Below are 16,368 nucleotides of genomic sequence, written 5' to 3' on the forward strand. Positions count from 1 at the left end.
GATGTCGGGGAAATAAATCTTGCAACAATTTTTAGTGTTAAAAAGTTTTCACATAGTATGATAGTGTATTTTGCAAGGTGTTTTATTTTCAAATTGTATCTGCATCAACACACGGCGAACTAGAACATTTGTCATCCAGTATTGCTGAACTTTTATCTTGTTTTAAACTATATTCAAGTTATTATATCTAATATATTGTATTATATATGAAATGTTATGGTTCCAAAACAAACATTTTGACCATCCCAGTGATTTGTTGAGCGATAGTTACGTTCCAACAGTGCATTTGGCCACTGTAACTTAAAATGCAATTTGAATGCAGTCGGCCTGTTAGAACTGGCCTGTTTAATGTGGCATATCTGGCCGTATTCTCTAGTTCGCCGTGGAACACCTTCTGATAACTTAAAATTATAATTTGAATAACAATTGTGTGGAAATTAGTTTATGGAGTCAGATAGCCAAACTAGATAAACTAGATAGCCTAGATAGAAAATTCACCAAGCAGTTAGACAGCCTTCATCTTAATTCAACTTATAAACAAAACTATTCTCATACTTAAACTTATACTTAAATAACCTAAATAAAAGATTACCACATTTTTATAAGTTACGCATAAATAAAATATAACCACATTGGTGACCCCGTACGTCAGTAGGTTTTAAAACAAAGCATTGGTAAGTACTTGTTTTCCTTATTTCTGTATTAAAATTGTCGCAATATCTCTTGTTGTGTATCTTATTTATGCGTAACTTATAAAAATGTGGTAATCTTTTATTTAGGTTCCGCACGCGTTCCGGTGAAGCACAAAATTGTGACGTCGGGATATCCATGCTTTGCGAAGTGTCGACCGCTACCGCCGGAAAAGCACAATTGGGTGAAGTCAGAAATCAACAAATGGATTACAGATGGAATACTGGAGGTAAGTGAATCAAACTATAGCAGTGCACTTCACCTCGTTGCTAAACCAGCCGGTAGCGCTGATCCTTACAGATTATGCTGTGATCTACGCAATTTACACAGGCTACATTTGTATCAAGTCAATCGGCATGGTCTGCTTTGCAACAGAAAAAGTCAGACAAACAATGAATGCCTGCTACGGTTTTCAACGGCGCTTAGAAAACAATTAATGTTTCTACGAGGTGGACTCTTCAACACAGCACAAACTCAGACATTCCTTTGCGGAAGGCGGTGGAATCACGCAGAATCACTTCGCGACACGATATCACAAACATAACACCACATTATTATCATAAACATACCTATTTCACACTATGTCTGTCACAATTGTGTTAACGTTTTAACTCCTTAAATTTGAGCTAAACTTGGTACCCTTGGTTCCAATTTAGCCCAAATTTGGGGGGGCCTCTGTAGCGATCCATTATTTCATCGTATAAGTTTTCCTGCCTTTTACTAAAGTTTCTGTAATTTTCCATGCAACTGCTCCGAAAGAAAATAGAAAAAAGGGCGCACACAATAAAATGGTTTGTTCGTCCTTTGACGAGAGCTCTATCAAATCGGACTAGCTCACATCAAACCAGCTCAGTTAGACCAGTTCAGCTCTCAGAAAAACATTAAATTGATTGTTTAATTAAAATGTAATAACTCGTGATAATGTTTCACGATCCTGTAATTTCATTATTCTGTACTGTTTAAATTCAAATTGTGTTATAGACCTACAACATTATACGAACACCTTCTGATAACTTAAAATTATAATTCGAATAACAATTGTGTGGAAATTAGTTTATGGAGTCAGATAGCCAAACTAGATAAACTAGATAGCCTAGATAGAAATTTCACCAAGCAGTTAGACAGCCTTCATCTTAATTCAACTTATAAACAAAACTATTCTCATACTTAAACTTATACTTAAATAACCTAAATAAAAGATTACCACATTTTTATAAGTTACGCATAAATAAAATATAACCACAGAGTCACTACGCAAAAAGATCTCAACACGCACAGCTTTGCTAAGGCGTCTGGCCGGCTCAGGCTGGGGAGCCGGAGTCGATACCCTGCGCATTGCCACCATCGCGCTAGTTCACGCTCCAGCAGAATACTGTGCACCTGTCTGGAGTCGCAGTGCCCACTGCCATCAAATTGACACTGCCATAAATGACGCCTTGCGTATCGTGACAGGATGCCTGCGACCTACACCATCGGAAAATCTCCCTGTCCTTGCAGGCATCCAACCAGCTGAGCTTCGTCGCGAAGAAGCTATCCTGTCTCTTTCTCGTCGCGCTACGAACCCCAACCACTTGCTCTACTCAAGTCTCTATGAGTCTGTGAACGAGAAACCTCAGCGACTGAAATCGAGACACCCGTTTGTACGTGCCGCACAACTCCTGATGAAAACTGCTGAAGACCAATCCATCAGTGCGGCTACCTGGGCAGACCACCAATGGAGCTCGGAGTGGAAGAAGAACTCCTCAAGACTCCAAAGCTTCATCTCCGACACCAGCAACCACCCAACCGGAATGCATTTGCCAAGGAAGGCCTGGGTGCGGCTCAACCGCCTGCGTACTGGCGTCGGACTATTCCGCTCGAACATGCACAAATGGGGGATGGCTCCATCCGCGATTTGTGAGTGTGGCAAGGAGGAACAAACCGTAGACCACACCATTTGTAATTGCGCCATCTACCATGCGCCAAATGGTGTGCGTGGTCTGCGTGAACTGGATGACAAATCAATTGAATGGCTGTTCGACACCTGCCCAAACATCTAGACCGCGTCGCCGCCACTGCCCAAGGGTGGTAAAAGGCAGAGCCCCTCGACCCTTGGAGTGGCGAAGAAGGTTCAAACGAAGAAGAAGAAGAAGAGAAAAGAAAGCAGAACCTAGCATCAGGTATCAACATCATACATTTTTGTGGTATGGTGAAAGATGAAAACTTTCACAAAGTCAAAACTTGCTTGATACATTCTATTTTGCTAGGAGCATTTTGCACTGTGGACATGGTGCTGTAAAAAATGCTGTTGTTATTATCATTACAAAGACTTGGGTGATTAGTTATGGTTTGATACAATTAACTTCCATATGCAACCTAACTGCTTGGTTACTGATAAGCATATTTTTCTGCAGTGCGTCATTTAATGAAAATCTGGAGACAAAGTATGTGGCATACAGTGGTTGGAGATGTCCAGATTTGTCTCAGTTGAACACAGATTTATGTCACTCCACATTATTTGAATATCTTAGTAAGTGGTTACTCACAAGCACTGGTTCCAAAAAAATTCCACCTGCTTGATTTAGCAATTATTTCTGTCAATGATGGGTAGCATGTGTGTGTAACAGATGTGATGAAAGCAGATGTCATTGTGACAGAAGTGGTTAAGCTAACATTCTGTATACATAGATCAAGCACTACAGTTGCTTCTCAAAGGTCTTCTTTATTGATTACCAAGCATACAAGTCGATGTCATCAGATAGTCGAGACAAAAACAGGTCACGCCAAGTTGTGTCAATTTGAAAAGGGAAGGAAAAAGAACGATTTTTGCCACGCTAGTCCTTTTATCACGAAAGTATTCATCCGCGCGAGTGTTGCCAGGCGCCATGCTAATGAATTAAAACTTGAAACAGTTGAGAGTACGGTAGGCTAAACAATTGAATTAAGATGACTGCACTGCAGAATATTGGTTGATGACGAATACGAGACAGCAGTCGGTACATGTGCATCTCAAATTGATACAGCTTTGGCTGCTAAGCCAGATATGTTCTTGAGCAACAGTCCTGTTTACTCTGATAGGAACACAATGTGGTTTTGCAATATTTTATGAAAAATATTAATTATTTTATTATGACTTATTATTTCATTGACTGTGTTGTAAAAAGCGCTATGAACTTCCTACTACTACTTCAACATTAACTTGGCAAACAAGCATTACAAGCCTACTGTACTCTTAGGTTTAGTTTAAACTTGTTTCTTTGTTTAGAATGAAGTATCCGCTTATCCTGGTGAGGAGAAGCGAGTGCTTGCTAAATCAACCTTGGAAGGGTTAATCTTTACTACTCTGAACATGGTTGCATTGTGCAAGCACTTGCTTAATCGTGGATACGAATACATTTCCATGGGCATCCTTACTCAAGACGTGCTGGAGGCAATGTTTGGTAATCTGGTAAGCAATTTTGTCCGCCCCGTTAGCTCAGTGGTTACGCGCCCGGCTCAAGACTACGCCTCGCTGGTTCGACTCACCGGGTGTGCGTTTGAACAACGCATTTTAGCACTGCTCTCTATTCAGCGGCACCTAGTGAATGGAATAGTTCCCCGGCAACAAGACTTCAACAATCGGAAAACTTCACTCTGCCAATCTCGGTAACCGGCCCTGCGTCAATAGCCTCTACGAGTATGCGAACCTACCAGGAATAACTTATCAAGGCTTTGTCAGTCCGAGGATAAAGATTCAAAAACCAACCAAACCAATTTTCTATGGAAACATTCGGCACTTTCCAAATTGATACGACACATAAATTTTGTTTTATTCACAGAGAGCATCAAACCGACGATGCATCAGTAATCGCGACATCAATCAAGTAACTAGTAATATCACTGCTTTATCTCATCAAAAATCGGTAAAGCAAATTCACGGTGGAAACACCACTTTCGGCAACAAGAACGCGTGGACTGAGGTTTGCAATGAACCATTAAAACGAAGAAAAGCGAAGAATACTCAAAACGGCACTGAATTCCAAACATGAAACAATTACATTGTGTCACAAAAAATGTGGCATATCGGGAACTGATCTTTGAATATCCATTCCAGATTTAATTTTGGCGGCTTACCTGTTTCTCTTACATCTATTCCTGACACGCAAGTTGTTTCTTTGGAATCCTCTTCGAAATCTACAACGGCATCAACATTTTTTAACCGAATGAATGCAGCATCGCTTTGTTGTAGTCCAAATGTACTTGCTGCATCACCTACTACGTGAGCGTATTTTGAGTACAGCATGTTGTTGTGGTTTGTCCAATATTCGTCTAGTAATTGTTTTAGGAATGCCAGTGGTGGGTTCGGTAGTATGATATTTATTCCGCGGTTTTCTGCCAGTGCAATTGCTTTGTGAAGAAGGTTGTTAGCGTCTTCGTCCGTATAGCCACCTTTTGTATACTTCTTACTTTATGTTTAGCAGTTTGATGTTGCCTCAGTTCTTGTACTGTAGCAAATGTAGCGTGACATGACTTGCATGAAACGGTATGATGCTGAACTTCAGCGAAACAGGTTTCCACTTCTTGTAATGACAGCATTTCCCATTTTTGCCACATTTTAACCACTATTGTTTGGCGAAATCTATTAGCGTACAACTTACAAATCGAATCTTACAACTTTCTAAAAAACAAAAGGAAACTTGCAAATGATTTATTGAAAGCTAGCAAATTGTGAACTTCAAAAGTGTTCATCTACAGAAATATTTTTGGTTGAAGACATGTTTTGGCTGCACAGTAGCTGTTTCAAGCAAATGTCTTTACCCGGTTGGAAGTGTTTTTTGCTGGAAACAGAAGGGGAACGAGAACTTTCCGTCAACGTAGGTAAAGACCTTTTTTGGAGCTGTAGTTCCAGGAGAAGCTGAAGTTTTATTCAATTAATCTACTGAGTGTTACCAAAATGAAAGTTACTACAGGCTATCGAAAGCTGTGCTATAGCATTTGGTAGCCTAATTACGGTGCGTACCAAACATTAAAATTGTCTTGGTTTAGTGGTTGGATACGTGATTCTAATGAAGCTGTCACAACAGGGGCGCCGGGAGCAGGGGGAGGATGCCTCCTGCTCTCAAATTTTCTCTGGATGGGGGGCAATGGTGACCTTCTAAGGTCATGTAAGCTACTGCACATTTTGCAATATAGGCCAACAACTTCTGCTATTCGCTTTTAGTCTAATTATAGGGCCTATATAGTCTACAGTAGGCCCACACAAATTATCCCGTGGACACATTTTATACTTTGCAGCAGATTGTGATGCTATGAAAGTGAAATTTATCTTTCGTTTCTTCTTGTTCAAGCTATTTCGATCATTCATCTGTCTCACATTTCGACTTTCATGGCCAATAGCCGGAAAACGAACGAGTTGCCCAGCATTATCGCTATATCTTATCCTAAAACTCTCGTCCTAAAATCGTTCCGGCGCCCCTCTATCTCAGGTTTGTAAACTGCCTACAACAAGCTTTAATGAACACTGGAAATAAGCTTAAATGATAGTTCCAACGATCATGAAACAGAAGTTGCATAGCCTACGTAAAGAAAGATTATTGTCTTGATTTTTCATAGTAGGCCAATCTGTAAAAACTTGAAATATAGGCTACGCCAAACAAAATATTCCAAAGGAGCTCAGAAGCCGCCACTCGCCTCGCCAAGCCCAAACCGTACAATAATAGCTTACCATAGATACGCTATCCAAGCTGGCAACCTTGATTGTTGATTGTGTCCATAAAGTCAGTCGAGCGTGACGAAAATTCCACGATTGCTGAGTTGCATATCTATGTAAGATATCAAAAAAACAATGAAAACTATTAATACTACAAAAAGTGCTCAATGCTAAGCAAAAAAGCAAAGCAGAGCAACTTAAATCAAATATAGTTATTACTATCTGAAGCCTTTACAAATTGTTTCACCTAACGGATCATCAGACGGTCTTATTCAAATAGAATAATATATAAATATGTAAGATATCTATGGTTTGATCGGATCGGTACAGTGCAGTAATCAGTGGAGCGTGTTAAATCCACATGAGGCAGTATTGCCCATCTGTTACAATGTAAACACACCGCAATGAGATCCTAGCAACGAGATTAGGCCTATAGTGCTAGAAGTTTGTGGTCTGTTTAAGTATTTATTTGTAGTGTAGGAGGAAGAGAGAACTTGAACATTACATCAGTAGGCTACAATAGCTTTGTGTTTTTGAAATCGTAATGATAGATTCTTTCAACTGGGACTGGAATGCTGGTTGTTTAATTTAAGTGAGCAGTTAGCAATTGCGAACCAGCAATACAAAGTCACTCTCTCAATTTTGGTGTGATATGTAGCCTATGATTCATACCCACAAATTTCTAAGCTGGCTTTACAAGTATTACTGTCCTTCGCTGCGACGTATCTAAGTGAGAGTGGTTTTTCAGCTCTTCTGCATATGAAAACGAAGGAAAGAAATAGAATGGATGTGGAAGACGACATGAGACTGGCTCTGCCTAACACGCAACCTCGAATTTCACGGTTATCTGCAGACCTACAAGGTCAACCATTGCACTGATTTGTCAAAAAATGCAAAAAAACATTTTTAGTGCTGCTTTTTGTTGTATTATTTGTTAATAGTATACTTGCATTTAGGAAAGAATATAAGTGGGGGTCGCGGTATCTACAAATTTTTTTAAAGGGGGTCACCAAGACAAAAAGGTTGGGAACCACTTTTATATTCTATACATATAGAAGAATAAGTCCAACAGTGACGAATAATTTCAAATTTGTTCCCAAAAAGGTTGGGAACCACTTTTATATTCTATACATATAGAAGAATAAGTCCAACAGTGACGAATAATTTCAAATTTGCCTGAAATTCACAGATTTATCCTTTTGCTTAATCGGTAATAACTTTTTTTCTGTACATTTTCAGGGTTTTTGTTAATAGAAAAAGTTGTTCGCCTTGAAAAAAGCTAAAAAATGATGTATAATATGTCCTATTTTGAAAAACTTGAAACTTTCATAAGGGGATTGTGACGTCATTTCGAAAATGGGTCCAAAAGAGGGTTTCCCATCATCCGATTGATGGGGATTTTTTTCTGAGCCATCTGCATAATATGGGGAAGGTCTGAGAAAAGTATCAGCTTGATAAAAAAAATTTCCCACAAACACCACTTTTTAAGATCCCACGATTGCACTAACAATATTTCCATACCTGTGAAATGAACGCGGAAATATTCTCTTCACAATTGATTTTTCATCCTCGTCTCCTTTATCATCTGAATTGTAATTTCACGAGAAGCAGTTGACTCGATGACTAATTTAGTCTTTTGCTGCTTCCTGTCTGTTGTTAAATATATTTGTACCGGTTTATATTTGTAGCCTACCGTATAGGCTACTATTTTTTGCAGCAGACAAAATAAAAGGTTTCTCTCTCTCTCTCTCTCTCTCTTCTATATCCATATGCACAGCACGCCATATTTAAAGCATTGACAAACGTGCGGAATAGGTGCACTAACAATAGCGGACGTCTGAACATGCTTTCTTCAAAAATCGTAAGAGAGATGACGATGCGCAGTTTATAGTTGTAGTCAGAGATGAGCAAGATCACCTGTTTGGGTGATCTTGAAGATCAAGATCACCGAACAGTGTGATCTTGAAAATCAAGATCACTTTTTTGGGTAGGTTACTTGAAAAAATGCAGTTCTTGATCAATGAGGGTGCAAAAAAAACAGATTTTACTCGTAAGCAACCTAGTTAAAGGTAATTGGTATTGCAAACTTTTGTTTTAACTACTTGAACACTGCCCTAAAAACTGTGGAAAGTTAATGACTGTTGCTATCATCAATCGTTGCTGTAGTTTGAGTAGGATCGTAAGTTTGCAACCTCAAAGCCGAGGGTTATTGTTGGACTACTTCAGTCGTGTATAGTCGACCCGTATTGGATGCCTGCGCAAAATTTGAGCTGCTATACAGTTATATCTTCATCAAAGGCTTTCAGAACATCCAGCTCTGATAGAGGTAGGCGCAAATGGTTGTCTTGATTTGCATCCAATGGAGTAGTTCTCCAATAGATCACTTGACAAAGAAACCTCAAGATCGAACGGCGCTGGTGTAACATTACTGGAGTGGCTGGTTGAATGCTTCTGACTAAGGGTGGTTGACAACGACACTAGATTTGTTGGTATCAGGAAGTACATCTTGTATTACGCCACGTGTTGAAACGATCAAGGCGGATTCAGAAACGTCACGTCATTTCATCAGAAGTGTGTTGATTGAAAAAGGAAGAAGATTACCACACCAGTCTGTTTTATAGGCGAAATCAGTCACCCTTGGCGAGTGCTGCCAGACGCAATGCTAAAAATATTAAAACTTGAAAGTAGGCTAAACAGTACAGAATTATGAGAACGTTGGACTGCACCGCAGAATACGGCTGGTGACGAATATAAGACAGCAGTCGGTACATACGTTGGCCCCAGTCAGAACGACATTGAAACATAGGAGAAATGTCGTGAATGACGAAAACAAATTAAGTTATGATTGAGGGTTAGAAACTGAAATTGAATACTGGGGCGCAACTGTAAAATCAGCCATGAGAGAAAAAATATTTACAAGCGTTTTTAGAGAAAAAAATTAAGCATGTATACAAACAGGTAAGCGTCCATGGCTGTCCATGTCCTGCCTCCGAAGAGATAGGACCTGACACCCATGGAAGCAAACCACAAAGGTAAAAAAAATGTTTGTAGCCTAACGGTGCGCGCGCGGTTGTGCGAGACAGGATGTTCCAAAGTCATAGGCTACTATTAATTTGAGTATTTTGATGAGGGAGGACGAGACAGCAGTTGATGTGGAAGTTCGATGAAATATGATGAGCACCTCAGCAGTTGACAAGCAGTTCAGTTAGTAGTCCATTGATGGATGACGAGCACGACAGCTGTTGAGTTGTGAGTCCGTTGATGTGTGTTGAATATGACACGAAAGAGGCCAGCTGGTATAGTTGCAAACTGTGTGACATGCAGCCATTGCATGTCGAAAGTGGCGCAATAGCGGCACTGGTTTGGTTGACGTCGCGGTGTGCTTCTGACGTGGGGAAGGCTTGAGTGATGAACGATGCAGCAATTGCACGTCGAAGGTGTGTCGCAGGAAGTAGCGGCAGACATGGGGTTGACCATGTTGGTTGCGTTGCCGGCTGTGAATAGCCGTATTGAAATCATCTCCGTGGAGGCATCTCGTGGTTGAGGCATCTCATGTTGAGGAATGTGATGAGGGACGACTGTTCAACTCAGTGCAAGTCGTGGAGAACATGGGGTGTTGTGGTGCCATGTTGAAGTGGTCTCATCAGTGAGCTTGTCGTGACATCATCGTGGTGCTGTATTGAAGTCCCTTGAAGTCTCGCAGCAACCGTGTTGATGGGCGCGTCTGAAACAAAATTGATACAGAGTAGCGCCGCTATAATGTAACACATAAGCAGTAAAAGGACACATTACAAAAAAAAATGGCGATACATGCAGGCACACAAGTTGTTAAAGTTGCAAGGCATGACGTGGTCATGGCGACAAATGCCGGCTGATGATAGGTAGGAAACTAGACATGAAACTATGAGAGTCGTAGTATAGGTACTGAGTAGGCTCAGCACTCATTAAAAAATGCGACAAACACGAGCATAAAAAGTTGTTGCAACGTCACGTGACTGTAGTTAAACGAGTGACTATAGAATGGAAAAAATGGATGCAGCTTTGACGTCTTGTCCTGGACGTAAGCTACTGTATGAAAAATAGCGACAAACGCAGGCTGAAGCGGTGTACGAGGCTGTGATGTAGGTTACATACCGAGATAAAATCGGTAGGCTGACAAGTGAGTTTGCAGCATATGAAACAATACAGTAGGTGTAGGTAGCGTATGACATACAAGATGGCGTTTGCTTATATAAACACAGAGATATTTGCGCTGGCAGTTGACCAGAGCGCAGTGAGACATCATGACGTAGTTAGTTGACATTACAGATATTTAAAAAAAGTTTTGCATGCAGTGGTTTCTATAGCAACCACAAGGATAAGGTACCATGGAATAAGTGGTTGAAAGCGATTAATGTAGGCTACAGTAAGCTACTACGTGATTAGAGATATTTAAAAAAAAAATTTGCATGCAGTGGTTTCTGTTACAACCATAAGGATAAGGTACCTTGAGAATAGAAGTTAGAAACTATGCATATAGACTACAGTAGGAGGTAATTACAAAGAGTTAAAAAAAATTGCAAAAACGTGGTACATTACCAGGTGGCGTTAATGTCTTTATTGCAGGTCGTGAGTTCAGAAAATTTACTCGGAGGCACCATTGTAACATTATTGGGATTGCTGGTTGAGGCTTCTGACTAAGGGTGGTTGACAACGATACTAGATTGTTGGTATCAGGAAGTACATCTTGTATTACGCCACGTGTGAAACGATCAAAGCGGATTCAGAAACGTCACGTTATTCCATCAGAAGTGTGTTGATGAAAAGGAAGAAGATTACCACACCAGTCTGTTTTATAGGCGAAATCAGTCACCCTTGGCGAGTGCTGCCAGACGCAATGTTAAAAATATTAAAACTTGAAAGTAGGCTAAACAGTACAGAATTATGAGAACGTTGGACTGCAGAATATTGGCTAGTGACGAATATAAGACAGCAGTCGGTACACTGGTTCGGCTCTGGGGGTGGGGGAGACCGGGAAAAGTTGTTGAAATTAAAAAAAAAAAACAGTATAAGTTTTTATCTACTGCAGCTAAGTTGCTCATTTTTTTGTGATAAGAGTCCTAAGGTCTTGGCATTATAATGCTATCTTTAAACCAATTTTACCGCATAGGCCTACCTACAATATCATATTTTTTATTTATGACTGCATGTTTGTTGTAACATGTCACCCCAGTGTAGGGGTGATTTGTTACACTGCCAGGATGAAATGTTACATTAGAATAACTATCCCGTTCATGGTGAAATCCATTGTTTTTCTCTCTAAATCACATATGCATATGATTACAAGTAGGCTACACACTATACATAGGTGAGTTTGTGATGTAATATTGGAAAGAACAACCATTGTAGTAAATACAGAACTCACTGGCAAAATTAGCACAGCACAACAAACTAGTGATTTAACATTACTGTTAATCCTTGCAGTTGTCACAGGTGTATTTGTTCTCAGCAGCTGTGCAGGCTTCGTGCGTGCCCAACTGCCCATCCTTTACAGGTGCCACATTGTACCCAAACTTCTCTTGAAACAGAATTTGAATAGCCTACTTGTCACTGCATACTATGCAAAACTATTCTTGGTTTGCAGAGATACTTTTTGGCTTCAAAACGCTCCTCTTGGCCTTTCTTTTGCTAAGGGAGCGTTCAAATATTACGTAACACTGTTTTTCCGAATTTTTGACCCCCCCTCCCCCATGTGACGCTACCGTAACGGTTTTGTCAACCCCCCTCCCCCTCTCCCACGTGACGCTTTTCCACTACAAAGCCCGTTTTGCCAGTTTATATCAAAATTATGACGTGGAAGCACGTGCTGATAAAATATCTTGGTTTGTATGCACCTAAACTCCTGAACCTTACGTTTGAGACATAAAATTTTAGCTATATTCTTTTTTTGGAATTAAAACGTTATGTACCTACTGAAAACGTTTAGTAGCCTACAGCAAGCGGATGGAAAATTTGCATTAGTGTAGGCCTATGTGTGGTAATTGTGCCATCATGCCGACAATTATCGAAAGCGAATGTTGCCAGGAGAATGACTCTGCGTTAGCCAAAACCAAAACTGTTTCAAAGTCTTGTTGTTTTCTCGCTTTGCTATTCGATCCAAACGCCCGATCGTACTCACAGAACTGTACCTAAGTCGATCGAGTTTTGTGGGTAGGCTACTGCAATTGACAGTGGCTTTCACATATCTTGAAAAATCAAAGACAGAAGGAACAGCTTCAGGGATGAGCAGGTGTCTGGACTTGGTGCTTTGTAGCTCTGCCTGTAGATCACGTTGGTAATCGTTGGCCAGAAAATGATTGCTGCACACACGGCAGTGCTTGTTTGCAGGTGGGTCTTTGAATTTCATCGCCGAGATCCATTTCTTCAGCTTGTCGTCATTATTCAGAGGTAAACGATGAAAGAATACCCCTCTGACGATTCCCCGGTTAGTAGGCCTACAACCGGGAGCCATACAAGAAGCCACCATTTTAAGGGCGTAAAAACTCCCTTAGCACAAAATTGTTCGCTGTTTCGGTAGCCTACGCGATTTGTTCCTTGTGTTTGCACGCAAAACAGTATAGACCTTGGATGCGGCGTTGCCAGCCAATCACGTCATTAAAAATTTTGACCAATCAGAATCATTCAAATCAAAAAAGGTTTTTTAATTAATGGTAGCCTACAGTAGAATTCGCCTACAACGGCTTCGTTTGCAACGTCAATTCGCCTATTACGTCACATTTCGCTCGGTCTCGGCAGAATTCCTATCTTTTACGTACATTGTAGTTCGGCTACAACAGCATCGCCTATAACAGTGGTTCCCAAAGTATGGGTCGCGACCCAAACATGGGTCGCGAAGGGTCAGAAAATGGGTCGTGCAGAGACGATCTAAATCTGCCAAAATAGGACTGTTGTAAATTAATTTATAAAGAAACTTTTTTTTCTTCTATTGAGTTGTTTTAATCCCAACATCGACAGTATCATTGCATCCTACACTTTTATTTGGCTTCTCTTCTATCAATCAATTATGGCCAACAGTTTTACCGGCATTCAAGTCACTTCCTTCAACAAATCACGTTAAACGTAGATTACTCTCTGAGTTGACAATTTAAGATTTCTGAACTATTTTTTTAATTTGAAGTTAATTTTTATCTGCGACCCTGGTTGCAGGGAAGCCGCTACGTAGGCTGTGTTATAAAATATTGTCAAACGAATACAAAGAAGAACAAGAAGAGACATCCGACATGTGCAAAAAAATGTGCGTAGGCTATTTTTAAGCACCAAGAAGAGGCACTGAAGCCAAACCGGTTTGACTTTACAACGAATCCAGCACTTTTACTTACTCTCTGAGCAAGACGAGCTACAGTAGGCTACACCACTCTACAACTGGTTGTCTGTGTCTTGTTTATAGCAGGCATTTAAATAATCGGGAATCCCAGCGTCAAATGTCTGTCTCGCTAAACGGAAATCCTTTACCATATTATACTGCAAACCCAACTTACCTTGGAGTAAAACTTGACCGGCAGTTGGCCTACAGACCCCACATGGAGTCACTCCGTGCCAAGGTTACCTCGAGAAATAACTTCTTGAGAAGCCTTGCAGGAACAGGATGGGGAGCCCGAGCATCAACCTTGCGTACAAGTGCACTAGCCTTGGTCTACAGCTCAGCCAAATATGCCACAGCTGTGTGGAACCGTAGCAAAAACACAAAAAAGATGGATGTATGCATTAACGACACCTTGCGCATCATCACTGGCTGTCTCCGCCCCACACCTACTGCTTATCTACCAACTTTGGCTGGCATTGCTCCTGCTCATCTCCGTAGGGAAGAAGCCTCTCACAAACTGGCTTTGCATGCAAGACTCGATCCTCAACACCTTCTCCACAGTCACTCCCAAAGATATGGACCAGTCAGACTTCAACGCCTGTCATCAACCATTTCATCGATATGCTACACCGCTTGTGGATAAGAACTTCAGCTGCATGGAGACATGGGCCCAGGAATGGAACGAGCTGCCACATATCCCTCCCCAGTTTTCAGTTATACCAGCACTCTCCATCCCTCCTGGAGCAGACCTCTCAAGAAAGGCATGGGTCACATTGAACAGGATCAGATGTGACGTTGGCTGCTCTGGAGCTAATCTGTTTAGGTGGGGGTTGCACAATACGCCGATATGTGTCTGCGGAGCGGTAGAACAAACAATGCTACACATATTCCACGAATGTCCCATCTTACGGCCTCCAAGTGGAAACATCGGTACCGTATTTGACAACCGGACCCAACTACCGTATCATGGCTACACGATGAGGTATTGCCAATCTAAGCTACTACAAGTCAAACGAGAGAAGAAGAAGCAGGCAAACATTGCAAAAACAGTATAGACTGCTGAAATTGTTTATACAGATTTTCTGCGTCTTGGGTCGCGAGATGTTCATCAAACTCATATTTGGGTCGCGCTCAAAAAAGTTTGGGAACCACTGGCCTATAACGTCAATTCGCATGTAACAGCACCCTTTATTGGTCCCCAGACGTTTTTTGTTCGTTTATAACGTCACTTTAAGGGAACGTTCAAATATTACGTAACGCCTTCGAGGGGGAGGGGGGGGTTTATGCAAAGCGTTACGTTGGCGTCACATCGGGGGGAGGGGGTTCAAGCAAAATGTTACGTAACGCTTTCGAGTACGGAATAGTAGTTTTTTGTGCTGAATATAAATTCAATATGGCCATCCAAGTAGGCCGCCAAACTATTAAAATAACAGTAAATTGACCATAACACGGTCATCATATGTCCAAAACATGTAGTTTTGGTGTCTATATCTACGTTTTTATACCCTGTAAAGTCAATGAGATCATTCTCAGAATTGTTAAATTATCTGATAGTCTATAAATTCAATATGGCAATACAAGATGGCTGCCAAAACAATTAAAAATGTACAATAACAATGTATTGTTTATTAAAAAACCCGGTAAATTTCTATATATATTTGGGTAGGCTAAACTGAGCAGGCATAAAGAGTTTATACGATGTGGTCATGTAGACTCTTGACCTAATCAGCGTAAAGAAAGCAAATGGATCAAGTATTACTAATGTTCATCGCTGTCACTCTCGATGTCATCGTCTGTAATTATGTGATTGCTGTATGGACACATGAACCAGTTTGGCATGGTCCACATCCAGCATGGCATGGTAGCCCATATCTACGCAACTACAGTGAGGTGGACACGATTCGCAATTGCAGTGATCATTTTCAGTAGGTTGTCCGGGGCAGCTTTCATGTCCGTCATGATTGGAACCATCTGATTGTCTACTTTCCATCCCCAGTCTAGAGCATCCATATCATCGTCAGTAGCCTACCCATCCTGACCATAATCTGGTAGTAAACTCTGAGGTAGTGGAATTTGGTAAAGGATGATGTAGGTGGCAAACGTTCAGAGTGAACAAAGGACTTGGCTGTTTTAATATTCTTGACCAATGTATTGTATCGCTGTGTTTCTAGGTTACTACTGACATCGTTGCCAAAAATAACGGTCGTAGCTTTGTTTTCAAGATCCTTAATTATTATTATTATTATTTATTTGCAATCAGACTCAAAGTCCATACAATTCAAATTTTTAACAGTCATCACACAAAATATCAGACTAACACAACATCAAGCAGGCTACATCAAACAACGTACAAAATACTGTTGTAGTGAATATAAAATGTAGAATTAAAATAGTAATCAGAAGACATAACATTGCGTAAAAGTGGATTAATTGATCTTTTGCAACGTTCTACAAATGCATAGCAATTTTTTCTTAATAGAGCATCAAATGTTAACACGTCGTTCTGTACCTGATACACTCTAGCACTGTTGCATCTCTACAAATTGTGGATAATTCTGTACGAGTCGTTGTAAGCAACTCGTATGCGATTTAAAGTAGCAGTTTTATAGTTACACCATAGTTGCGAACCATACATTGGCATACAATATGATTGGTACATTACATTTTT

This window comes from Aplidium turbinatum, chromosome 10 (assembly GCF_918807975.1).
Source record: "Aplidium turbinatum chromosome 10, kaAplTurb1.1, whole genome shotgun sequence".
In the NCBI taxonomy this organism is placed as follows: Eukaryota; Metazoa; Chordata; class Ascidiacea; order Aplousobranchia; family Polyclinidae; genus Aplidium; species Aplidium turbinatum.